Source organism: Lactuca virosa, chromosome 1 (genome assembly GCF_052849685.1).
Source record: "Lactuca virosa cultivar CGN04683 chromosome 1, Lactuca_virosa_CGN04683_v6, whole genome shotgun sequence".
In the NCBI taxonomy this organism is placed as follows: Eukaryota; Viridiplantae; Streptophyta; class Magnoliopsida; order Asterales; family Asteraceae; genus Lactuca; species Lactuca virosa.
Window position 1 is genome coordinate 260,654,011 of NC_136426.1, and position 17,735 is coordinate 260,671,745.

The window sequence follows — 17,735 nt, forward strand, 5'->3', positions numbered from 1 at the left end:
GCTCGCGTGGCCTCCGCTTCATGGTTCATGGTTTTCGTATTTTTGGAACGGAGCTGATCGGTCACGTGGGTCCCACGCCTCACATACGAAAACAAAGGAGGTTCTGCGTCTTTTAAGACATAAAAGCAATAAGCATGGATAGTATTTCGGGTGCGATCATACCAGCACTAATGCACCGGATCCCATCAGAACTCCGCTGTGAAGCGTGCTTGGGCGAGAGTAGTACTAGGATGGGTGACCCCCTGGGAAGTCCTCGTGTTGCACCGCCCTTTTTCGTTGCCCGTTTGCGTTTTTTTAGATTTTACGTGCGGTTTTTTTTTGTTTTTTTTTTCTTTCTTGTTATTTCTATGCTCGGGTGGCCTCCGCTTCATGGTTGATGGTTTTCGTATTTTTGGAACGGAGCCGATCGGTCACGTGGGTCCCACGCCTCGCGTACGAAAACAAAGGAGGTTCTGCGTCTTTTAAGACATAAAAGCAATAAGCATGGATAGTATTTCGGGTGCGATCATACCAGCACTAATGCACCGGATCCCATCAGAACTCCGCAGTTAAGCGTGCTTGGGCGAGAGTAGTACTAGGATGGGTGACCCCCTGGGAAGTCCTCGTGTTGCACCCCCCTTTTTCGTTGCCCGTTTGCGTTTTTTTAGATTTTACGTGCGGTTTTTTTTTTGTTTTTTTTTCTTTCTTGCTATTTCTATGCTCGGTTGGCCTCCGCTTCACGGTTGATGCTTTTCGTATTTTTGGAACGGGACCGATCGGTCACGTGGGTCCCACGCCTCGCGTACGAAAACAAAGGAGGTTCTGCGTCTTTTAAGACATAAAAGCAATAAGCATGGATAGTATTTCGGGTGCGATCATACCAGCACTAATGCACCGGATCCCATCAGAACTCCGCTGTGAAGCGTGCTTGGGCGAGAGTAGTACTAGGATGGGTGACCCCCTGGGAAGTTGTCGTTTTGCACCCTCCTTTTTCGTTGCCCGTTTGCGTTTTTTTAGATTTTACGTGTGGTTTTTTTTGTTTTTTTTTCTTTCTTGCCATTTCTATGCTCGCGTGGCCTCCGCTTCATGGTTCATGGTTTTCGTATTTTTGGAACGGAGCTGATCGGTCACGTGGGTCCCACGCCTCGCGTACGAAAACAAAAGAGGTTCTGCGTCTTTTAAGACATAAAAGCAATAAGCATGGATAGTATTTCGGGTGCGATCATACCAGCACTAATGCACCGGATCCCATCAGAACTCCGCTGTGAAGCGTGCTTGGGCGAGAGTAGTACTAGGATGGGTGACCCCCTGGGAAGTCCTCGTGTTGCACCCCCCCTTTTTCGTTGCCCGTTTGCGTTTTTTTAGTTTTTACGTGCGGTTTTTTTTGATTTTTTTTTCTTTCTTGCTATTTCTATGCTCGGGTGGCCTCCGCTTCATGGTTGATGGTTTTCGTATTTTTGGAACGGAGCCGATCGGTCACGTGGGTCCCACGCCTCGCGTACGAAAACAAAGGAAGTTCTGCGTCTTTTAAGACATAAAAGCAATAAGCATGGATAGTATTTCGGGTGCGATCATACCAGCACTAATGCAACGGATCCCATCAGAACTCCGCTGTGAAGCGTGCTTGGGCGAGAGTAGTACTAGGATGGGTGACCCCCTGGGAAGTCCTCGTGTTGCACCCCCCCTTTTTCGTTGCCCGTTTTCGTTTTTTTAGATTTTACGTGCGGTTTTTTTTTTTTTTTTTTTCTTTCTTGCTATTTCTATGCTCGGGTGGCCTCCGCTTCATGGTTCATGGTTTTCGTATTTTTGGAACGGAGCCGATCGGTCACGTGGGTCCCACGCCTCGCGTACTAAAACAAAGGAGGTTCTGCGTCTTTTAAGACATAAAAGCAATAAGCATGGATAGTATTTCGGGTGCGATCATACCGGCACTAATGCACCGGATCCCATCAGAACTCCGCAGTTAAGCGTGCTTGGGCGAGAGTAGTACTAGGATGGGTGACCCCCTGGGAAGTCCTCGTGTTGCACCTGCTTTTTCGTTGCCCGTTTGCGTTTTTTAGATTTTACGTGCGGTTTTTTTTGTTTTTTTTTCTTTCTTGCTATTTCTATGCTCGGGTGGCCTCCGCTTCATTGTTCATGGTTTTCGTATTTTTGGAACGGAGCCGATCGGTCAAGTGGGTCCCACTCCTCGAGTACGAAAACAAAGGAGGTTCTGCGTCTTTTAAGACATAAAAGCAATAAGCATGGATAGTATTTCGGGTGCGATCATACCAGCACTAATGCACCGGATCCCATCAGAACTCCGCAGTTAAGCGTGCTTGGGCGAGAGTAGTACTAGGATGGGTGACCCCCTGGGAAGTCCTCGTGTTGCACCCCCCTTTTTCGTTGCCCGTTTGCGTTTTTTTAGATTTTACGTGCGGTTTTTTTTTTGTTTTTTTTTCTTTCTTGCTATTTCTATGCTCGGTTGGCCTCCGCTTCATGGTTGATGCTTTTCGTATTTTTGGAACGGAGCCGATCGGTCACGTGGGTCCCACGCCTCGCGTACGAAAACAAAGGAGGTTCTGCGTCTTTTAAGACATAAAAGCAATAAGCATTGATAGTATTTCGGGTGCGATCATACCAGCACTAATGCACCGGATCCCATCAGAACTCCGCAGTTAAGCGTGCTTGGGCGAGAGTAGTACTAGAATGGGTGACCCCCTGGGAAGTCCTCGTGTTGCATCCCCCTTTTTCGTTGCCCGTTTGCGTTTTTTTAGATTTTACGTGCGGTTTTTTTTGTTTTTTTATTCTTTCTTGCTATTTCTACGCTCGGTTGGCCTCTGCTTCATGGTTCGTGGTTTTCGTATTTTTGGAACGGAGTCGATCGGTCAAGTGGGTCTCATGCCTCGCGTACGAAAACAAAGGAGGTTCTGCGTCTTTTAAGACATAAAAGCAATAAGCATGGATAGTATTTCGGGTGCGATCATACCAGCACTAATGCACCGGATCACATCAGAACTCCGCAGTTAAGCGTGCTTGGGCGTGAGTAGTACTAGGATGGGTGACCCCCTGGGAAGTCCTCGTGTTGCACCCCCCCATTTTCGTTGCCCGTTTGCGTTTTTTTAGATTTTACGTGCGGTTTTTTTTGTTTTTTTTTTCTTTCTTGCTATTTTTATGCTCGGGTGGCCTCCGCTTCATGGTTGATGCTTTTCGTATTTTTGGAACGGAGCCGATCGGTCACGTGGGTCGCACGCCTCGCGTACGAAAACAAAGGAGGTTCTGCGTCTTTTAAGACATAAAAGCAATAAGCCTGGATAGTATTTCGGGTGCGATCATACCAGCACTAATGCACCGGATCCCAACAGAACTCCGCAGTTAAGCGTGCTTGGGCGAGAGTAGTACTAGGATGGGTGACCCCCTGGGAAGTCCTCGTGTTGCACCCCCCCTTTTTCGTTGCCCGTTTGCGTTTTTTTAGATTTTACGTGCGGTTTTTTTTTTTGTTTTTTTTTCTTTCTTGCTATTTCTATGCTCGGGTGGCCTCCGCTTCATGGTTGATGGTTTTCGTATTTTTGGAACGGAGCCGATCGGTCACGTGGGTCCCACGCCTCGCGTACGAAAACAAAGGAGGTTCTGCGTCTTTTAAGACATAAAAGCAATAAGCATGGATAGTATTTCGGGTGCGATCATACCAGCATTAATTCACCGGATCCCATCAGAACTCCGCTGTGAAGCGTGCTTGGGCGAGAGTAGTACTAGCATGGGTGACCCCCTGGTAAGTCCTCGTGTTGCACCTGCTTTTTCGTTGCCCGTTTGCGTTTTTTAGATTTTACGTGCGGTTTTTTTTGTTTTTTTTTTCTTTCTTGCTATTTCTATGCTCGGGTGGCCTCCGCTTCATGGTTCATGGTTTTCGTATTTTTGGAACGGAGCCGATCGGTCAAGTGGGTCCCACTCCTCGCGTACGAAAACAAAGGAGGTTCTGCGTCTTTTAAGACATAAAAGCAATAAGCATGGATAGTATTTCGGGTGCGATCATACCAGCACTAATGCACCGGATCCCATCAGAACTCCGCAGTTAAGCGTGCTTGGGCGAGAGTAGTACTAGGATGGGTGACCCCCTGGGAAGTTGTCGTGTTGCACCCCCCTTTTTCGTTGCCCGTTTGCGTTTTTTTAGATTTTACGTGTGGTTTTTTTTGTTTTTTTTCTTTCTTGCTATTTCTATGCTCGCGTGGCCTCCGCTTCATGGTTCATGGTTTTCGTATTTTTGGAACGGAGCTGATCGGTCACGTGGGTCCCACGCCTCGCGTACGAAAACAAAAGAGGTTCTGCGTCTTTTAAGACATAAAAGCAATAAGCATGGATAGTATTTCGGGTGCGATCATACCAGCACTAATGCACCGGATCCCATCAGAACTCCGCTGTGAAGCGTGCTTGGGCGAGAGTAGTACTAGGATGGGTGACCCCTGGGAAGTCCTCGTGTTGCACCCCCCCCTTTTTCGTTGCCCGTTTGCGTTTTTTTAGTTTCTACGTGCGGTTTTTTTTTTGATTTTTTTTCTTTCTTGCTATTTCTATGCTCGGGTGGCCTCCGCTTCATGGTTGATGGTTTTCGTATTTTTGGAACGGAGCCGATCGGTCACGTGGGTCCCACGCCTCGCGTACGAAAACAAAGGAAGTTCTGCGTCTTTTAAGACATAAAAGCAATAAGCATGGATAGTATTTCGGGTGCGATCATACCAGCACTAATGCAACGGATCCCATCAGAACTCCGCTGTGAAGCGTGCTTGGGCGAGAGTAGTACTAGGATGGGTGACCCCCTGGGAAGTCCTCGTGTTGCACCCCCCCTTTTTCGTTGCCCGTTTGCGTTTTTTTAGATTTTACGTGCGGTTTTTTTTTTTTGTTTTTTTTTCTTTCTTGCTATTTCTATGCTCGGGTGGCCTCCGCTTCATGGTTCATGGTTTTCGTATTTTTGGAACGGAGCCGATCGGTCACGTGGGTCCCACGCCTCGCGTACGAAAACAAAGGAGGTTCTGCGTCTTTTAAGACATAAAAGCAAGAAGCATGGATAGTATTTCGGGTGCGATCATACCGGCACTAATGCACCGGATCCCATCAGAACTCCGCAGTTAAGCGTGCTTGGGCGAGAGTAGTACTAGGATGGGTGACCCCCTGGTAAGTCCTCGTGTTGCACCTCCTTTTTCGTTGCCCGTTTCCGTTTTTTTAGATTTTACGTGCGGTTTTTTTTTTGTTTTTTTTTTCTTTCTTGCTATTTCTATGCTCGGGTGGCCTCCGCTTCATGGTTGATGCTTTTCGTATTTTTGGAACGGGGCCGATCGGTCACGTGGGTCCCACGCCTCGCGTACGAAAAACAAAGGAGGTTCTGCGTCTTTTAAGACATAAAAGCAATAAGCATGGATAGTATTTCGGGTGCGATCATACCAGCACTAATGCACCCGATCCCATCAGAACTCTGCAGTTAAGCGTGCTTGGGCGAGAGTAGTACTAGGATGGGTGACCCCCTGGGAAGTTGTCGTGTTGCACCCCCCTTTTTCGTTGCCCGTTTGCGTTTTTTTAGATTTTACGTGTGGTTTTTTTTTGTTTTTTTTTTCTTTCTTGCTATTTCTATGCTCGCGTGGCCTCCGCTTCATGGTTCATGGTTTTCGTATTTTTGGAACGGAGCTGATCGGTCACGTGGGTCCCACGCCTCACGTACGAAAACAAAGGAGGTTCTGCATCTTTTAAGACATAAAAGCAATAAGCATGGATAGTATTTCGGGTGCGATCATACCAGCACTAATGCACCGGATCCCATCAGAACTCCGCTGTGAAGCGTGCTTGGGCGAGAGTAGTACTAGGATGGGTGACCCCCTGGGAAGTCCTCGTGTTGCACCGCCCTTTTTCGTTGCCCGTTTGCGTTTTTTTAGATTTTACGTGCGGTTTTTTTTTGTTTTTTTTTTCTTTCTTGTTATTTCTATGCTCGGGTGGCCTCCGCTTCATGGTTGATGGTTTTCGTATTTTTGGAACGGAGCCGATCGGTCACGTGGGTCCCACGCCTCGCGTACGAAAACAAAGGAGGTTCTGCGTCTTTTAAGACATAAAAGCAATAAGCATGGATAGTATTTCGGGTGCGATCATACCAGCACTAATGCACCGGATCCCATCAGAACTCCGCAGTTAAGCGTGCTTGGCCGAGAGTAGTACTAGGATGGGTGACCCCCTGGGAAGTCCTCGTGTTGCACCCCCCTTTTTCGTTGCCTGTTTGCGTTTTTTTAGATTTTACGTGCGGTTTTTTTTTTGATTTTTTTTTCTTTCTTGCTATTTCTATGCTCGGGTGGCCTCCGCTTCATGGTTGATGGTTTTCGTATTTTTGGAACGGAGCCGATCGGTCACGTGGGTCCCACGCCTCGCGTACGAAAACAAAGGAAGTTCTGCGTCTTTTAAGACATAAAAGCAATAAGCATGGATAGTATTTCGGGTGCGATCATACCAGCACTAATGCAACGGATCCCATCAGAACTCCGCTGTGAAGCGTGCTTGGGCGAGAGTAGTACTAGGATGGGTGACCCCCTGGGAAGTCCTCGTGTTGCACCTGCTTTTTCGTTGCCCGTTTGCGTTTTTTAGATTTTACGTGCGGTTTTTTTTTGTTTTTTTTTTCTTTCTTGCTATTTCTATGCTCGGGTGGCCTCCGCTTCATGGTTCATGGTTTTCGTATTTTTGGAACGGAGCCGATCGGTCACGTGGGTCCCACGCATCGAGTACGAAAACAAAGGAGGTTCTGCGTCTTTTAAGACAAAAAAGCAATAAGCATGGATAGTATTTCGGGTGCGATCATACCGGCACTAATGCACCGGATCCCATCAGAACTCCGCAGTTAAGCGTGCTTGGGCGAGAGTAGTACTAGGATGGGTGACCCCCTGGGAAGTCCTCGTGTTGCACCCCCCTTTTTCGTTGCCCGTTTGCGTTTTTTTAGATTTTACGTGCGGTTTTTTTTTCTTTCTTGCTATTTCTATGCTCGGTTGGCCTCCGCTTCATGGTTGATGCTTTTCGTATTTTTGGAACGGGGCCGATCGGTCACGTGGGTCCCACGCCTCGCGTACGAAAACAAAGGAGGTTCTGCGTCTTTTAAGACATAAAAGCAATAAGCATGGATAGTATTTCGGGTGCGATCATACCAGCACTAATGCACCCGATCCCATCAGAACTCTGCAGTTAAGCGTGCTTGGGCGAGAGTAGTACTAGGATGGGTGACCCTCTGGGGAGTTGTCGTGTTGCACCCCCCTTTTTCGTTGCCCGTTTGCGTTTTTTTAGATTTTACGTGTGGTTTTTTTTGTTTTTTTTCTTTCTTGCTATTTCTATGCTCGCGTGGCCTCCGCTTCATGGTTCATGGTTTTCGTATTTTTGGAACGGAGCTGATCGGTCACGTGGGTCCCACGCCTCGCGTACGAAAACAAAGGAGGTTCTGCGTCTTTTAAGACATAAAAGCAATAAGCATGGATAGTATTTCGGGTGCGATCATACCAGCACTAATGCACCGGATCCCATCAGAACTCCGCTGTGAAGCGTGCTTGGGCGAGAGTAGTACTAGGATGGGTGACCCCCTCTGAAGTCCTCGTGTTGCACCCCCCCCCCCCCCTTTTTCGTTGCCCGTTTGCGTTTTTTTAATTTTACGTGCGGTTTTTTTTGTTTTTTTTTCTTTCTTGCTATTTCTATGCTCGGGTGGCCTCCGCTTCATGGTTCATGGTTTTCGTATTTTTGGAACGGAGCCGATCGGTCACGTGGGTCCCACGCCTCGCGTACGAAAACAAAGGAGGTTCTGCGTCTTTTAAGACATAAAAGCAATAAGCATGGTTAGTATTTCGGGTGCGATCATACCTGCACTAATGCATCGGATCCTATAAGAACTCCGCAGTTAAGCGTGCTTGGGCGAGAGTAGTACTAGGATGGGTGACCCCCAGGGAAGTCCTCGTGTTGCACCCCCCTTTTTCGTTGCCCGTTTGCGTTTTTTTAGATTTTACGTGCGGTTTTTTTTTTGTTTTTTTCTTTCTTGCTATTTCTATGCTCGGGTGGCCTCCGTTTCATGGTTCATGGTTTTCGTATTTTTGGAACGGAGCCGATCGGTCACGTGGGTCCCACGCCTCGCGAACGAAAACAAAGGAGGTTCTGCGTCTTTTAAGACATAAAAGCAATAAGCATGGATAGTATTTCGGGTGCGATCATACCAACATTAATTCACCGGATCCCATCAGAACTCCGCAGTTAAGCGTGCTTGGGCGAGAGTAGTACTAGGATGGGTGACCCCCTGGGAAGTTGTCGTGTTGCACCCCCCCTTTTTCGTTGCCCGTTTGCGTTTTTTTAGATTTTACGTGCGGTTTTTTTTGTTTTTTTATTCTTTCTTGCTATTTCTACGCTCGGTTGGCCTCTGCTTCATTGTTCATGGTTTTCGTATTTTTGGAACGGAGTCGATCGGTCAAGTGGGTCCCACGCCTCGCGTACGAAAACAAAGGAGGTTCTGCGTCTTTTAAGACATAAAAGCAATAAGCATGGATAGTATTTCGGGTGCGATCATACCAGCACTAATGCACCGGATCACATCAGAACTCCGCAGTTAAGCGTGCTTGGGCGTGAGTAGTACTTGGATGGGTGACCCCCTGGGAAGTCCTCGTGTTGCACCCCCCATTTTCGTTGCCCGTTTGCGTTTTTTTAGATTTTACGTGCGGTTTTTTTTGTTTTTTTTTTCTTTCTTGCTATTTTTATGCTCGGGTGGCCTCCGCTTCATGGTTGATGCTTTTCGTATTTTTGGAACGGAGCCGATCGGTCACGTGGGTCCCACGCCTCGCGTACGAAAACAAAGGAGGTTCTGCGTCTTTTAAGACATAAAAGCAATAAGCATGGATAGTATTTCGGGTGCGATCATACCAGCACTAATGCACCGGATCCCATCAGAACTCCGCAGTTAAGCGTGCTTGGGCGAGAGTAGTACTAGGATGGGTGACCCCCTGGGAAGTCCTCGTGTTGCACCCCCCTTTTTCGTTGCCTGTTTGCGTTTTTTTAGATTTTACGTGCGGTTTTTTTTTGTTTTTTTTTTCTTTCTTGCTATTTCTATGCTCGGGTGGCCTCCGCTTTATGGTTGATGGTTTTCGTATTTTTTGAACGGAGCCGATCGGTCACGTGGGTCCCACGCCTCGCGTACGAAAACAAAGGAAGTTCTGCGTCTTTTAAGACATAAAAGCAATAAGCATGGATAGTATTTCGGGTGCGATCATACCAGCACTAATGCAACGGATCCCATCAGAACTCCGCTGTGAAGCGTGCTTGGGCGAGAGTACTACTAGGATGGGTGACCCCCTCGGAAGTCCTCGTGTTGCACCTGCTTTTTCGTTGCCCGTTTGCGTTTTTTAGATTTTACGTGCGGTTTTTTTTGTTTTTTTTTCTTTCTTGCTATTTCTATGCTCGGGTGGCCTCCGCTTCATGGTTCATGGTTTTCGTATTTTTGGAACGGAGCCGATCGGTCAAGTGGGTCCCACGCCTCGAGTACGAAAACAAAGGAGGTTCTGCGTCTTTTAAGACATAAAAGCAATAAGCATGGATAGTATTTCGGGTGCGATCATACCAGCACTAATGCACCGGATCCCATCAGAACTCCGCAGTTAAGCGTGCTTGGGCGAGAGTAGTACTAGGATGGGTGACCCCCTGGGAAGTCCTCGTGTTGCACCCCCTTTTTTGTTGTCCGTTTGCGTTTTTTTAGATTTTACGTGCGGTTTTTTTTTTGTTTTTTTTTCTTTCTTGCTATTTCTATGCTCGGTTGGCCTCCGCTTCATGGTTGATGCTTTTCTTATTTTTGGAACGGGGCCGATCGGTCACGTGGGTCCCACGCCTCGCGTACGAAAACAAAGGAGGTTCTGCGTCTTTTAAGACATAAAAGCAATAAGCATGGATAGTATTTCGGGTGCGATCATACCAGCACTAATGCACCGGATCCCATCAGAACTCCGCTGTGAAGCGTGCTTGGGCGAGAGTAGTACTAGGATGGGTGACCCCCTGGGAAGTTGTCGTGTTGCACCCCCCTTTTTCGTTGCCCGTTTGCGTTTTTTTAGATTTTACGTGTGGTTTTTTTTGTTTTTTTTTTCTTTCTTGCTATTTCTATGCTCGGTTGGCCTCCGCTTCATGGTTGATGCTTTTCGTATTTTTGGAACGGGGCCGATCGGTCACGTGGGTCCCACGCCTCGCGTACGAAAACAAAGGAGGTTCTGCGTCTTTTAAGACATAAAAGCAATAAGCATGGATAGTATTTCGGGTGCGATCATACCAGCACTAATGCACCGGATCCCATCAGAACTCCGCTGTGAAGCGTGCTTGGGCGAGAGTAGTACTAGGATGGGTGACCCCCTGGGAAGTTGTCGTGTTGCACCCCCCTTTTTCGTTGCCCGTTTGCGTTTTTTTAGATTTTACGTGTGGTTTTTTTTGTTTTTTTTTTCTTTCTTGCTATTTCTATGCTCGCGTGGCCTCCGCTTCATGGTTCATGGTTTTCGTATTTTTGGAACGGAGCTGATCGGTCACGTGGGTCCCACGCCTCGCGTACGAAAACAAAGGAGGTTCTGCGTCTTTTAAGACATAAAAGCAATAAGCATGGATAGTATTTCGGGTGCGATCATACCAGCACTAATGCACCGGATCCCATCAGAACTCCGCTGTGAAGCGTGCTTGGGCGAGAGTAGTACTAGGATGGGTGACCCCCTGGGAAGTCCTCGTGTTGCACCCCCCCCTTTTTCGTTGCCCGTTTGCGTTTTTTTAGTTTTTACGTGCGGTTTTTTTTGTTTTTTTTTCTTTCTTGCTATTTCTATGCTCGGGTGGCCTCCGCTTCATGGTTCATGGTTTTCGTATTTTTGGAACGGAGCCGATCGGTCACGTGGGTCCCACGCCTCGCGTACGAAAACAAAGGAGGTTCTGCGTCTTTTAAGACATAAAAGCAATAAGCATGGTTAGTATTTCGGTTGCGATCATACCAACACTAATGCATCGGATCCTATAAGAACTCCGCAGTTAAGCGTGCTTGGGCGAGAGTAATACTAGGATGGGTGACCCCCTGGGAGGTCCTCGTGTTGCACCCCCCCTTTTTCGTTGCCCGTTTGCGTTTTTTTAGATTTTACGTGCGGTTTTTTTTTTGTTTTTTTTCTTTCTTGCTATTTCTATGCTCGGGTGGCCTCCGTTTCATGGTTCATGGTTTTCGTATTTTTGGAACGGAGCCGATCGGTCACGTGGGTCCCACGCCTCGCGAACGAAAACAAAGGAGGTTCTGCGTCTTTTAAGACATAAAAGCAATAAGCATGGATAGTATTTCGGGTGCGATCATACCAACATTAATTCACCGGATCCCATCAGAACTCCGCAGTTAAGCGTGCTTGGGCGAGAGTAGTACTAGGATGGGTGACCCCCTGGGAAGTTGTCGTGTTGCACCCCCCCTTTTTCGTTGCCCGTTTGCGTTTTTTTAGATTTTACGTGCGGTTTTTTTTGTTTTTTTATTCTTTCTTGCTATTTCTACGCTCGGTTGGCCTCTGCTTCATTGTTCATGGTTTTCGTATTTTTGGAACGGAGTCGATCGGTCAAGTGGGTCCCACGCCTCGCGTACGAAAACAAAGGAGGTTCTGGGTCTTTTAAGACATAAAAGCAATAAGCATGGATAGTATTTCGGGTGCGATCATACCAGCACTAATGCACCGGATCACATCAGAACTCCGCAGTTAAGCGTGCTTGGGCGTGAGTAGTACTAGGATGGGTGACCCCCTGGGAAGTCCTCGTGTTGCACCCCCCATTTTCGTTGCCCGTTTGCGTTTTTTTAGATTTTACGTGCGGTTTTTTTTGTTTTTTTTTTCTTTCTTGCTATTTTTATGCTCGGGTGGCCTCCGCTTCATGGTTGATGCTTTTCGTATTTTTGGAACGGAGCCGATCGGTCACGTGGGTCCCACGCCTCGCGTACGAAAACAAAGGAGGTTCTGCGTCTTTTAAGACATAAAAGCAATAAGCATGGATAGTATTTCGGGTGCGATCATACCAGCACTAATGCACCGGATCCCATCAGAACTCCGCAGTTAAGCGTGCTTGGGCGAGAGTAGTACTAGGATGGGTGACCCCCTGGGAAGTCCTCATGTTGCACCCCCCTTTTTCGTTGCCTGTTTGCGTTTTTTTAGATTTTACGTGCGGTTTTTTTTTGTTTTTTTTTTCTTTCTTGCTATTTCTATGCTCGGGTGGCCTCCGCTTTATGGTTGATGGTTTTCGTATTTTTTGAACGGAGCCGATCGGTCACGTGGGTCCCACGCCTCGCGTACGAAAACAAAGGAAGTTCTGCGTCTTTTAAGACATAAAAGCAATAAGCATGGATAGTATTTCGGGTGCGATCATACCAGCACTAATGCAACGGATCCCATCAGAACTCCGCTGTGAAGCGTGCTTGGGCGAGAGTACTACTAGGATGGGTGACCCCCTGGGAAGTCCTCGTGTTGCACCTGCTTTTTCGTTGCCCGTTTGCGTTTTTTAGATTTTACGTGCGGTTTTTTTTGTTTTTTTTTCTTTCTTGCTATTTCTATGCTCGGGTGGCCTCCGCTTCATGGTTCATGGTTTTCGTATTTTTGGAACGGAGCCGATCGGTCAAGTGGGTCCCACGCCTCGAGTACGAAAACAAAGGAGGTTCTGCGTCTTTTAAGACATAAAAGCAATAAGCATGGATAGTATTTCGGGTGCGATCATACCAGCACTAATGCACCGGATCCCATCAGAACTCCGCAGTTAAGCGTGCTTGGGCGAGAGTAGTACTAGGATGGGTGACCCCCTGGGAAGTCCTCGTGTTGCACCCCCTTTTTTGTTGCCCGTTTGCATTTTTTTAGATTTTACGTGCGGTTTTTTTTTTGTTTTTTTTTCTTTCTTGCTATTTCTATGCTCGGTTGGCCTCCGCTTCATGGTTGATGCTTTTCTTATTTTTGGAACGGGGCCGATCGGTCACGTGGGTCCCACGCCTCGCGTACGAAAACAAAGGAGGTTCTGCGTCTTTTAAGACATAAAAGCAATAAGCATGGATAGTATTTCGGGTGCGATCATACCAGCACTAATGCACCGGATCCCATCAGAACTCCGCTGTGAAGCGTGCTTGGGCGAGAGTAGTACTAGGATGGGTGACCCCCTGGGAAGTTGTCGTGTTGCACCCCCCTTTTTCGTTGCCCGTTTGCGTTTTTTTAGATTTTACGTGTGGTTTTTTTTGTTTTTTTTTTCTTTCTTGCTATTTCTATGCTCGGTTGGCCTCCGCTTCATGGTTGATGCTTTTCGTATTTTTGGAACGGGGCCGATCGGTCACGTGGGTCCCACGCCTCGCGTACGAAAACAAAGGAGGTTCTGCGTCTTTTAAGACATAAAAGCAATAAGCATGGATAGTATTTCGGGTGCGATCATACCAGCACTAATGCACCGGATCCCATCAGAACTCCGCTGTGAAGCGTGCTTGGGCGAGAGTAGTACTAGGATGGGTGACCCCCTGGGAAGTTGTCGTGTTGCACCCCCCTTTTTCGTTGCCCGTTTGCGTTTTTTTAGATTTTACGTGTGGTTTTTTTTGTTTTTTTTTCTTTCTTGCTATTTCTATGCTCGCGTGGCCTCCGCTTCATGGTTCATGGTTTTCGTATTTTTGGAACGGAGCTGATCGGTCACGTGGGTCCCACGCCTCGCGTACGAAAACAAAGGAGGTTCTGCGTCTTTTAAGACATAAAAGCAATAAGCATGGATAGTATTTCGGGTGCGATCATACCAGCACTAATGCACCGGATCCCATCAGAACTCCGCTGTGAAGCGTGCTTGGGCGAGAGTAGTACTAGGATGGGTGACCCCCTGGGAAGTCCTCGTGTTGCACCCCCCCCCCCTTTTTCGTTGCCCGTTTGCGTTTTTTTAGTTTTTACGTGCGGTTTTTTTTGTTTTTTTTTCTTTCTTGCTATTTCTATGCTCGGGTGGCCTCCGCTTCATGGTTCATGGTTTTCGTATTTTTGGAACGGAGCCGATCGGTCACGTGGGTCCCACGCCTCGCGTACGAAAACAAAGGAGGTTCTGCGTCTTTTAAGACATAAAAGCAATAAGCATGGTTAGTATTTCGGTTGCGATCATACCAACACTAATGCATCGGATCCTATAAGAACTCCGCAGTTAAGCGTGCTTGGGCGAGAGTAATACTAGGATGGGTGACCCCCTGGGAGGTCCTCGTGTTGCACCCCCCCTTTTTCGTTGCCCGTTTGCGTTTTTTTAGATTTTACGTGCGGTTTTTTTTTTGTTTTTTTTCTTTCTTGCTATTTCTATGCTCGGGTGGCCTCCGTTTCATGGTTCATGGTTTTCGTATTTTTGGAACGGAGCCGATCGGTCACGTGGGTCCCACGCCTCGCGTACGAAAACAAAGGAGGTTCTGCGTCTTTTAAGACATAAAAGCAATAAGCATGGATAGTATTTCGGGTGCGATCATACCAGCATTAATTCACCGGATCCCATCAGAACTCCGCAGTTAAGCGTGCTTGGGCGAGAGTAGTACTAGGATGGGTGACCCCCTGGTAAGTCCTCGTGTTGCACCTCCTTTTTCGTTGCCCGTTTGCGTTTTTTTAGATTTTACGTGCGGTTTTTTTTTTGTTTTTTTTTCTTTCTTGCTATTTCTATGCTCGGGTGGCCTCCGCTTCATGGTTGATGCTTTTCGTATTTTTGGAACGGAGCCGATCGGTCGCGTGGGTCCCACGCCTCGCGTACGAAAACAAAGGAGGTTCTGGGTCTTTTAAGACATAAAAGCAATAAGCATGGATAGTATTTCGGGTGCGATCATACCAGCACTAATGCACCGGATCCCATCAGAACTCCGCTGTGAAGCGTGCTTGGGCGTGAGTAGTACTAGGATGGGTGACCCTCTGGGAAGTTGTCGTGTTGCACCCCCCTTTTTCGTTGCCCGTTTGCGTTTTTTTAGATTTTACGTGTGGTTTTTTTTGTTTTTTTTTTCTTTCTTGCTATTTCTATGCTCGCGTGGCCTCCGCTTCATGGTTCATGGTTTTCGTATTTTTGGAACGGAGCTGATCGGTCACGTGGGTCCCACGCCTCGCGTACGAAAACAAAGGAGGTTCTGCGTCTTTTAAGACATAAAAGCAATAAGCATGAATAGTATTTCGGGTGCGATCATACCAGCACTAATGCACCGGATCCCATCAGAACTCCGCAGTTAAGCGTGCTTGGGCGAGAGTAGTACTAGGATGGGTGACCCCCTGGGAAGTCCTCGTGTTGCACCCCCCTTTTTCGTTGCCCGTTTGCGTTTTTTTAGATTTTACGTGCGGTTTTTTTTTAGTTTTTTTTTCTTTCTTGCTATTTCTATGCTCGGTTGGCCTCCGCTTCATGGTTGATGCTTTTCGTATTTTTGGAACGGAGCCGATCGGTCACGTGGGTCCCACGCCTCGCGTACGAAAACAAAGGAGGTTCTGCGTCTTTTAAGACATAAAAGCAATAAGCATTGATAGTATTTCGGGTGCGATCATACCAGCACTAATGCACCGGATCCCATCAGAACTCCGCAGTTAAGCGTGCTTGGGCGAGAGTAGTACTAGAATGGGTGACCCCCTGGGAAGTCCTCGTGTTGCATCCCCCTTTTTCGTTGCCCGTTTGCGTTTTTTTAGATTTTACGTGCGGTTTTTTTTGTTTTTTTATTCTTTCTTGCTATTTCTACGCTCGGTTGGCCTCTGCTTCATGGTTCGTGGTTTTCGTATTTTTGGAACGGAGTCGATCGGTCAAGTGGGTCTCATGCCTCGCGTACGAAAACAAAGGAGGTTCTGCGTCTTTTAAGACATAAAAGCAATAAGCATGGATAGTATTTCGGGTGCGATCATACCAGCACTAATGCACCGGATCACATCAGAACTCCGCAGTTAAGCGTGCTTGGGCGTGAGTAGTACTAGGATGGGTGACCCCCTGGGAAGTCCTCGTGTTGCACCCCCCCATTTTCGTTGCCCGTTTGCGTTTTTTTAGATTTTACGTGCGGTTTTTTTTGTTTTTTTTTCTTTCTTGCTATTTTTATGCTCGGGTGGCCTCCGCTTCATGGTTGATGCTTTTCGTATTTTTGGAACGGAGCCGATCGGTCACGTGGGTCGCACGCCTCGCGTACGAAAACAAAGGAGGTTCTGCGTCTTTTAAGACATAAAAGCAATAAGCCTGGATAGTATTTCGGGTGCGATCATACCAGCACTAATGCACCGGATCCCAACAGAACTCCGCAGTTAAGCGTGCTTGGGCGAGAGTAGTACTAGGATGGGTGACCCCCTGGGAAGTCCTCGTGTTGCACCCCCCCTTTTTCGTTGCCCGTTTGCGTTTTTTTAGATTTTACGTGCGGTTTTTTTTTTTTGTTTTTTTTTCTTTCTTGCTATTTCTATGCTCGGGTGACCTCCGCTTCATGGTTGATGGTTTTCGTATTTTTGGAACGGAGCCGATCGGTCACGTGGGTCCCACGCCTCGCGTACGAAAACAAAGGAGGTTCTGCGTCTTTTAAGACATAAAAGCAATAAGCATGGATAGTATTTCGGGTGCGATCATACCAGCATTAATTCACCGGATCCCATCAGAACTCCGCTGTGAAGCGTGCTTGGGCGAGAGTAGTACTAGCATGGGTGACCCCCTGGTAAGTCCTCGTGTTGCACCTGCTTTTTCGTTGCCCGTTTGCGTTTTTTAGATTTTACGTGCGGTTTTTTTTGTTTTTTTTTTCTTTCTTGCTATTTCTATGCTCGGGTGGCCTCCGCTTCATGGTTCATGGTTTTCGTATTTTTGGAACGGAGCCGATCGGTCAAGTGGGTCCCACTCCTCGCGTACGAAAACAAAGGAGGTTCTGCGTCTTTTAAGACATAAAAGCAATAAGCATGGATAGTATTTCGGGTGCGATCATACCAGCACTAATGCACCGGATCCCATCAGAACTCCGCAGTTAAGCGTGCTTGGGCGAGAGTAGTACTAGGATGGGTGACCCCCTGGGAAGTCCTCGTGTTGCACCCCCCTTTTTCGTTGCCCGTTTGCGTTTTTTTAGATTTTACGTGCGTTTTTTTTTTGTTTTTTTTCTTTCTTGCTATTTCTATGCTCGGTTGGCCTCCGCTTCACGGTTGATGCTTTTCTTATTTTTGGAACGGGACCGATCGGTCACGTGGGTCCCACGCCTCGCGTACGAAAACAAAGGAGGTTCTGCGTCTTTTAAGACATAAAAGCAATAAGCATGGATAGTATTTCGGGTGCGATCATACCAGCACTAATGCACCGGATCCCATCAGAACTCCGCTGTGAAGCGTGCTTGGGCGAGAGTAGTACTAGGATGGGTGACCCCCTGGGAAGTTGTCGTGTTGCACCCCCCTTTTTCGTTGCCCGTTTGCGTTTTTTTAGATTTTACGTGTGGTTTTTTTTGTTTTTTTTCTTTCTTGCTATTTCTATGCTCGCGTGGCCTCCGCTTCATGGTTCATGGTTTTCGTATTTTTGGAACGGAGCTGATCGGTCACGTGGGTCCCACGCCTCGCGTACGAAAACAAAAGAGGTTCTGCGTCTTTTAAGACATAAAAGCAATAAGCATGGATAGTATTTCGGGTGCGATCATACCAGCACTAATGCACCGGATCCCATCAGAACTCCGCTGTGAAGCGTGCTTGGGCGAGAGTAGTACTAGGATGGGTGACCCCCTGGGAAGTCCTCGTGTTGCACCCCCCCTTTTTCGTTGCCCGTTTGCGTTTTTTTAGTTTTTACGTGCGGTTTTTTTTTTGATT

At 47.3% G+C, this 17,735-nt stretch overlaps 51 non-coding genes across 51 annotated transcripts; all 51 read left to right on the forward strand.

Annotated features, from left to right (window-relative positions):
• Positions 1 to 148: 148 nt before the first annotated feature.
• LOC145147696 (5S ribosomal RNA) lies at positions 149 to 267 on the forward strand. The gene has a single exon (XR_013728592.1). It is a non-coding gene; the product is annotated as a 5S ribosomal RNA (ribosomal RNA).
• Positions 268 to 497: 230 nt separating this feature from the next.
• LOC145144209 (5S ribosomal RNA) lies at positions 498 to 616 on the forward strand. Its single transcript, XR_013725223.1, has one exon. It is a non-coding gene; the product is annotated as a 5S ribosomal RNA (ribosomal RNA).
• A 230-nt stretch (positions 617 to 846) lies between these two features.
• On the forward strand, positions 847 to 965 carry LOC145149314 (5S ribosomal RNA). The gene has a single exon (XR_013730163.1). It is a non-coding gene; the product is annotated as a 5S ribosomal RNA (ribosomal RNA).
• A 228-nt stretch (positions 966 to 1,193) lies between these two features.
• On the forward strand, positions 1,194 to 1,312 carry LOC145144261 (5S ribosomal RNA). The gene has a single exon (XR_013725273.1). It is a non-coding gene; the product is annotated as a 5S ribosomal RNA (ribosomal RNA).
• Positions 1,313 to 1,542: 230 nt separating this feature from the next.
• LOC145147853 (5S ribosomal RNA) lies at positions 1,543 to 1,661 on the forward strand. Its single transcript, XR_013728743.1, has one exon. It is a non-coding gene; the product is annotated as a 5S ribosomal RNA (ribosomal RNA).
• Positions 1,662 to 1,891: 230 nt separating this feature from the next.
• Positions 1,892 to 2,010, forward strand: LOC145139800 (5S ribosomal RNA). The gene has a single exon (XR_013722001.1). It is a non-coding gene; the product is annotated as a 5S ribosomal RNA (ribosomal RNA).
• Positions 2,011 to 2,236: 226 nt separating this feature from the next.
• Positions 2,237 to 2,355, forward strand: LOC145144326 (5S ribosomal RNA). Its single transcript, XR_013725338.1, has one exon. It is a non-coding gene; the product is annotated as a 5S ribosomal RNA (ribosomal RNA).
• A 230-nt stretch (positions 2,356 to 2,585) lies between these two features.
• LOC145155693 (5S ribosomal RNA) lies at positions 2,586 to 2,704 on the forward strand. The gene has a single exon (XR_013736122.1). It is a non-coding gene; the product is annotated as a 5S ribosomal RNA (ribosomal RNA).
• A 229-nt stretch (positions 2,705 to 2,933) lies between these two features.
• LOC145134036 (5S ribosomal RNA) lies at positions 2,934 to 3,052 on the forward strand. Its single transcript, XR_013718874.1, has one exon. It is a non-coding gene; the product is annotated as a 5S ribosomal RNA (ribosomal RNA).
• Positions 3,053 to 3,282: 230 nt separating this feature from the next.
• LOC145135879 (5S ribosomal RNA) lies at positions 3,283 to 3,401 on the forward strand. Its single transcript, XR_013720101.1, has one exon. It is a non-coding gene; the product is annotated as a 5S ribosomal RNA (ribosomal RNA).
• A 232-nt stretch (positions 3,402 to 3,633) lies between these two features.
• Positions 3,634 to 3,752, forward strand: LOC145151033 (5S ribosomal RNA). The gene has a single exon (XR_013731831.1). It is a non-coding gene; the product is annotated as a 5S ribosomal RNA (ribosomal RNA).
• Positions 3,753 to 3,979: 227 nt separating this feature from the next.
• LOC145139289 (5S ribosomal RNA) lies at positions 3,980 to 4,098 on the forward strand. Its single transcript, XR_013721874.1, has one exon. It is a non-coding gene; the product is annotated as a 5S ribosomal RNA (ribosomal RNA).
• Positions 4,099 to 4,325: 227 nt separating this feature from the next.
• On the forward strand, positions 4,326 to 4,443 carry LOC145148314 (5S ribosomal RNA). The gene has a single exon (XR_013729203.1). It is a non-coding gene; the product is annotated as a 5S ribosomal RNA (ribosomal RNA).
• Positions 4,444 to 4,675: 232 nt separating this feature from the next.
• Positions 4,676 to 4,794, forward strand: LOC145147854 (5S ribosomal RNA). Its single transcript, XR_013728744.1, has one exon. It is a non-coding gene; the product is annotated as a 5S ribosomal RNA (ribosomal RNA).
• Positions 4,795 to 5,027: 233 nt separating this feature from the next.
• LOC145146581 (5S ribosomal RNA) lies at positions 5,028 to 5,146 on the forward strand. Its single transcript, XR_013727518.1, has one exon. It is a non-coding gene; the product is annotated as a 5S ribosomal RNA (ribosomal RNA).
• Positions 5,147 to 5,377: 231 nt separating this feature from the next.
• On the forward strand, positions 5,378 to 5,496 carry LOC145147583 (5S ribosomal RNA). Its single transcript, XR_013728482.1, has one exon. It is a non-coding gene; the product is annotated as a 5S ribosomal RNA (ribosomal RNA).
• A 230-nt stretch (positions 5,497 to 5,726) lies between these two features.
• On the forward strand, positions 5,727 to 5,845 carry LOC145147697 (5S ribosomal RNA). Its single transcript, XR_013728593.1, has one exon. It is a non-coding gene; the product is annotated as a 5S ribosomal RNA (ribosomal RNA).
• A 230-nt stretch (positions 5,846 to 6,075) lies between these two features.
• On the forward strand, positions 6,076 to 6,194 carry LOC145140924 (5S ribosomal RNA). The gene has a single exon (XR_013722353.1). It is a non-coding gene; the product is annotated as a 5S ribosomal RNA (ribosomal RNA).
• A 231-nt stretch (positions 6,195 to 6,425) lies between these two features.
• Positions 6,426 to 6,544, forward strand: LOC145149609 (5S ribosomal RNA). Its single transcript, XR_013730464.1, has one exon. It is a non-coding gene; the product is annotated as a 5S ribosomal RNA (ribosomal RNA).
• A 228-nt stretch (positions 6,545 to 6,772) lies between these two features.
• Positions 6,773 to 6,891, forward strand: LOC145152485 (5S ribosomal RNA). The gene has a single exon (XR_013733012.1). It is a non-coding gene; the product is annotated as a 5S ribosomal RNA (ribosomal RNA).
• Positions 6,892 to 7,110: 219 nt separating this feature from the next.
• Positions 7,111 to 7,229, forward strand: LOC145149941 (5S ribosomal RNA). Its single transcript, XR_013730777.1, has one exon. It is a non-coding gene; the product is annotated as a 5S ribosomal RNA (ribosomal RNA).
• Positions 7,230 to 7,456: 227 nt separating this feature from the next.
• On the forward strand, positions 7,457 to 7,575 carry LOC145148559 (5S ribosomal RNA). Its single transcript, XR_013729438.1, has one exon. It is a non-coding gene; the product is annotated as a 5S ribosomal RNA (ribosomal RNA).
• Positions 7,576 to 7,810: 235 nt separating this feature from the next.
• On the forward strand, positions 7,811 to 7,929 carry LOC145149180 (5S ribosomal RNA). The gene has a single exon (XR_013730035.1). It is a non-coding gene; the product is annotated as a 5S ribosomal RNA (ribosomal RNA).
• Positions 7,930 to 8,157: 228 nt separating this feature from the next.
• On the forward strand, positions 8,158 to 8,276 carry LOC145149417 (5S ribosomal RNA). Its single transcript, XR_013730275.1, has one exon. It is a non-coding gene; the product is annotated as a 5S ribosomal RNA (ribosomal RNA).
• Positions 8,277 to 8,506: 230 nt separating this feature from the next.
• Positions 8,507 to 8,625, forward strand: LOC145139132 (5S ribosomal RNA). Its single transcript, XR_013721837.1, has one exon. It is a non-coding gene; the product is annotated as a 5S ribosomal RNA (ribosomal RNA).
• Positions 8,626 to 8,854: 229 nt separating this feature from the next.
• On the forward strand, positions 8,855 to 8,973 carry LOC145144441 (5S ribosomal RNA). Its single transcript, XR_013725450.1, has one exon. It is a non-coding gene; the product is annotated as a 5S ribosomal RNA (ribosomal RNA).
• A 230-nt stretch (positions 8,974 to 9,203) lies between these two features.
• Positions 9,204 to 9,322, forward strand: LOC145150958 (5S ribosomal RNA). The gene has a single exon (XR_013731761.1). It is a non-coding gene; the product is annotated as a 5S ribosomal RNA (ribosomal RNA).
• Positions 9,323 to 9,548: 226 nt separating this feature from the next.
• On the forward strand, positions 9,549 to 9,667 carry LOC145144556 (5S ribosomal RNA). Its single transcript, XR_013725568.1, has one exon. It is a non-coding gene; the product is annotated as a 5S ribosomal RNA (ribosomal RNA).
• A 229-nt stretch (positions 9,668 to 9,896) lies between these two features.
• On the forward strand, positions 9,897 to 10,015 carry LOC145147884 (5S ribosomal RNA). The gene has a single exon (XR_013728780.1). It is a non-coding gene; the product is annotated as a 5S ribosomal RNA (ribosomal RNA).
• Positions 10,016 to 10,244: 229 nt separating this feature from the next.
• On the forward strand, positions 10,245 to 10,363 carry LOC145147885 (5S ribosomal RNA). The gene has a single exon (XR_013728781.1). It is a non-coding gene; the product is annotated as a 5S ribosomal RNA (ribosomal RNA).
• A 229-nt stretch (positions 10,364 to 10,592) lies between these two features.
• Positions 10,593 to 10,711, forward strand: LOC145144262 (5S ribosomal RNA). The gene has a single exon (XR_013725274.1). It is a non-coding gene; the product is annotated as a 5S ribosomal RNA (ribosomal RNA).
• Positions 10,712 to 10,941: 230 nt separating this feature from the next.
• Positions 10,942 to 11,060, forward strand: LOC145151077 (5S ribosomal RNA). The gene has a single exon (XR_013731873.1). It is a non-coding gene; the product is annotated as a 5S ribosomal RNA (ribosomal RNA).
• A 230-nt stretch (positions 11,061 to 11,290) lies between these two features.
• On the forward strand, positions 11,291 to 11,409 carry LOC145149419 (5S ribosomal RNA). The gene has a single exon (XR_013730277.1). It is a non-coding gene; the product is annotated as a 5S ribosomal RNA (ribosomal RNA).
• A 230-nt stretch (positions 11,410 to 11,639) lies between these two features.
• Positions 11,640 to 11,758, forward strand: LOC145134042 (5S ribosomal RNA). Its single transcript, XR_013718878.1, has one exon. It is a non-coding gene; the product is annotated as a 5S ribosomal RNA (ribosomal RNA).
• A 229-nt stretch (positions 11,759 to 11,987) lies between these two features.
• LOC145143562 (5S ribosomal RNA) lies at positions 11,988 to 12,106 on the forward strand. Its single transcript, XR_013724593.1, has one exon. It is a non-coding gene; the product is annotated as a 5S ribosomal RNA (ribosomal RNA).
• Positions 12,107 to 12,336: 230 nt separating this feature from the next.
• Positions 12,337 to 12,455, forward strand: LOC145150585 (5S ribosomal RNA). Its single transcript, XR_013731400.1, has one exon. It is a non-coding gene; the product is annotated as a 5S ribosomal RNA (ribosomal RNA).
• A 226-nt stretch (positions 12,456 to 12,681) lies between these two features.
• On the forward strand, positions 12,682 to 12,800 carry LOC145144675 (5S ribosomal RNA). Its single transcript, XR_013725681.1, has one exon. It is a non-coding gene; the product is annotated as a 5S ribosomal RNA (ribosomal RNA).
• A 229-nt stretch (positions 12,801 to 13,029) lies between these two features.
• LOC145147886 (5S ribosomal RNA) lies at positions 13,030 to 13,148 on the forward strand. The gene has a single exon (XR_013728782.1). It is a non-coding gene; the product is annotated as a 5S ribosomal RNA (ribosomal RNA).
• A 229-nt stretch (positions 13,149 to 13,377) lies between these two features.
• On the forward strand, positions 13,378 to 13,496 carry LOC145147887 (5S ribosomal RNA). Its single transcript, XR_013728784.1, has one exon. It is a non-coding gene; the product is annotated as a 5S ribosomal RNA (ribosomal RNA).
• Positions 13,497 to 13,724: 228 nt separating this feature from the next.
• Positions 13,725 to 13,843, forward strand: LOC145144264 (5S ribosomal RNA). The gene has a single exon (XR_013725276.1). It is a non-coding gene; the product is annotated as a 5S ribosomal RNA (ribosomal RNA).
• Positions 13,844 to 14,076: 233 nt separating this feature from the next.
• LOC145151078 (5S ribosomal RNA) lies at positions 14,077 to 14,195 on the forward strand. The gene has a single exon (XR_013731874.1). It is a non-coding gene; the product is annotated as a 5S ribosomal RNA (ribosomal RNA).
• A 230-nt stretch (positions 14,196 to 14,425) lies between these two features.
• On the forward strand, positions 14,426 to 14,544 carry LOC145148911 (5S ribosomal RNA). Its single transcript, XR_013729775.1, has one exon. It is a non-coding gene; the product is annotated as a 5S ribosomal RNA (ribosomal RNA).
• Positions 14,545 to 14,773: 229 nt separating this feature from the next.
• Positions 14,774 to 14,892, forward strand: LOC145148761 (5S ribosomal RNA). Its single transcript, XR_013729631.1, has one exon. It is a non-coding gene; the product is annotated as a 5S ribosomal RNA (ribosomal RNA).
• A 229-nt stretch (positions 14,893 to 15,121) lies between these two features.
• On the forward strand, positions 15,122 to 15,240 carry LOC145144790 (5S ribosomal RNA). Its single transcript, XR_013725792.1, has one exon. It is a non-coding gene; the product is annotated as a 5S ribosomal RNA (ribosomal RNA).
• Positions 15,241 to 15,470: 230 nt separating this feature from the next.
• LOC145155694 (5S ribosomal RNA) lies at positions 15,471 to 15,589 on the forward strand. The gene has a single exon (XR_013736123.1). It is a non-coding gene; the product is annotated as a 5S ribosomal RNA (ribosomal RNA).
• A 229-nt stretch (positions 15,590 to 15,818) lies between these two features.
• LOC145134050 (5S ribosomal RNA) lies at positions 15,819 to 15,937 on the forward strand. Its single transcript, XR_013718879.1, has one exon. It is a non-coding gene; the product is annotated as a 5S ribosomal RNA (ribosomal RNA).
• Positions 15,938 to 16,166: 229 nt separating this feature from the next.
• Positions 16,167 to 16,285, forward strand: LOC145135892 (5S ribosomal RNA). The gene has a single exon (XR_013720112.1). It is a non-coding gene; the product is annotated as a 5S ribosomal RNA (ribosomal RNA).
• A 233-nt stretch (positions 16,286 to 16,518) lies between these two features.
• LOC145151035 (5S ribosomal RNA) lies at positions 16,519 to 16,637 on the forward strand. Its single transcript, XR_013731833.1, has one exon. It is a non-coding gene; the product is annotated as a 5S ribosomal RNA (ribosomal RNA).
• A 227-nt stretch (positions 16,638 to 16,864) lies between these two features.
• LOC145144907 (5S ribosomal RNA) lies at positions 16,865 to 16,983 on the forward strand. Its single transcript, XR_013725908.1, has one exon. It is a non-coding gene; the product is annotated as a 5S ribosomal RNA (ribosomal RNA).
• Positions 16,984 to 17,211: 228 nt separating this feature from the next.
• On the forward strand, positions 17,212 to 17,330 carry LOC145147889 (5S ribosomal RNA). The gene has a single exon (XR_013728786.1). It is a non-coding gene; the product is annotated as a 5S ribosomal RNA (ribosomal RNA).
• Positions 17,331 to 17,557: 227 nt separating this feature from the next.
• LOC145144265 (5S ribosomal RNA) lies at positions 17,558 to 17,676 on the forward strand. Its single transcript, XR_013725277.1, has one exon. It is a non-coding gene; the product is annotated as a 5S ribosomal RNA (ribosomal RNA).
• The last annotated feature ends 59 nt before the right edge of the window (positions 17,677 to 17,735 follow it).